Consider the following 2,136-nt stretch of genomic DNA (forward strand, 5'->3'; position numbering starts at 1 on the left):
AGAGTGTGCCTCCATTATAAACTGCAGTGGTTCCATATCCCTTTCTTGTGGAGTATGTATTTGTAATATCAACAGTAGTGGTGCAGAGGTGTCATCTAGAGTCCCCAAAGTGACATAAGAACTCTTATACCAACATTTATTATGCTTCCTGTCTTCTCAGAATTTTAAGACATCCTACCCCATTCTATCACAAAGCCACGACACATGGAAACAAAAATCTAGCTGGTGGAAGTATCATGTGGACTAGGCATGCTGTTCCTACGATGATCATTCAAAGGCTGCATTACTTTCTCGAATTTTATTACCACCTCACGATCCCTTTGCATCTTTCGTTGCAGCCCTTCATGATGCTTATGCATTAGCTCGCCGACCTTTCTTTTCTTCTCTTGGTCCTTGCCTGCATGAATGATCAACATTAGCTATGATTATGAGAGATATGACAAAAACGCCTAAAACAAACCTCACCTTCATAAAAACTTTCATAAAGAGACAGACTCTACAATTGGGGGATATATGAGTCCTTCCGACTCTAAATCTCAAGAGGGCGCGATGATTTTTTGGGGACTAATGATTAAAACAGATTGCAACCATAATTAATAAATCATTGAACCATTCAGCTTTGAGGACATAATTCCATCTAACAACTACGGTTATCATCCGAAGAGACGAAAGATCAAACTTCTCAAGGGACCCATTCAAATTTTCCCCCAGAGCAGGTTTTAATAGGGTGGTGGTTGTGGCCACAACAAAAACTCTAAAAGTGTTTTTCCCTGGAGGGAACAGAAGTTGTTCCCTCTCCAAAACGGTGTTGTTCCCTTTAGGGAACAACAGCTATTCCCTGGAAGGAACAGTAAAAACACTCGAAAAAATGTTGTTGTGGCCACAACAGGATGGAACTGGGTAATTATATTTGTCTGATGCGTTGTTGAGATTGCAAAATTCGACACATAACCTTATCTTGTTAGCCTCATTCTCATAATAAAACAATTATAAATCCAAAATTATAATTAAATAAATCAAGTCTTGAGAATTACGAGTTAGTTCCTCAAACTAGGGAGTTTAGATAGGATGAGAGATTCTCTCCAACTAGTTCTCCTAGATTAGTGTGTTGTTGAGATATTTTCTCAACCAAGCTTTTTCAAGATAGATGCACTATCTTGAGACAACTTCCTCATGTATTTATATGTATCATAAACATTATTTTAATAATGATAATGTGAGGAATACTGTAAGGTTAAGGCCTTTTTCGCCATGTCTGGTTTTTCTATGTCTCCATGTATTGTATTAATATTTTATTAGTTGATTTAGTTTTCTACATGTGGTATCAGAGCTCGTGTTGGAGTAAGAGAACCCAACGCTCGCTAGGGACTCCAAAAACAAGATATTGGTCGCTCAGTTCCATGAGTAGCGATTGAAGCGAAGCTATTTTCCATCTGGGTTTATCCTAAAAGGTCTCAGCTCCACCGTTGCTCCATATTTGAGTGACGAACATCCAAGCCTGCCATTAAACCAGAGAACCAGCGGTCTCTTTCTGGGATGTGGAAACGCCTCCGCGAAATAGTAGAAAAGCGCTCTGCCTGCACTGGCGTTAACTGTTACATATCCCGAGTATTGTCTAAATTTGATGCCCTTTGGCTATCCTGGCAGACCACGCGGGAGATAATCGGTTGGTTTCCTGCGACACTCATTCTTTGACTCACTCAAATATTATGATTTGTTCCTAAGACTGATGAGGGAACTACCAGAACCCCACTCTGCAGTTTGTAGGCCATGGCTATTATGTCTTCTATCTCTGCGCCATGAGCGCAGTGCGTCACGTTGGGTAGTGTGCTGATGGGAGGGCAAAATTGTTGTTGTCATCATCACAGAAAAAATCAATAATTCAACTGCATTTAATATCTCCATTTATGGCTTTCTAAACACTTTACCTATTAAGATAGGCGTATATATAGTCTTTGATGCAAGGATCATATTCCGAAATTGCAGCTTTTTCTTCCTTGGATAAATTTTTTGAGCATAGGGGAGCATAGATGCTGTACGGATCGATATTTCCCATCTCCGTAGACATTTTATTTTTCGATTCTACGCACAATTTAAAATTCACAACTGCTTTAGTACAGCTATCGATTAGACCAT

At 39.5% G+C, this 2,136-nt stretch overlaps 1 pseudogene; it reads right to left on the reverse strand.

Moving 5' to 3' along the window:
- Positions 1-1,392: 1,392 nt before the first annotated feature.
- On the reverse strand, positions 1,393-1,905 carry LOC149149043 (serine carboxypeptidase 1-like; annotated as a pseudogene).
- Between the last annotated feature and the right edge of the window lie 231 nt (positions 1,906-2,136).

This window comes from Pinus tabuliformis, chromosome 9 (assembly GCF_031772625.1).
Source record: "Pinus tabuliformis cultivar Carrire ecotype Pingquan chromosome 9, CPIR1, whole genome shotgun sequence".
Classification (NCBI taxonomy): Eukaryota; Viridiplantae; Streptophyta; class Pinopsida; order Pinales; family Pinaceae; genus Pinus; species Pinus tabuliformis.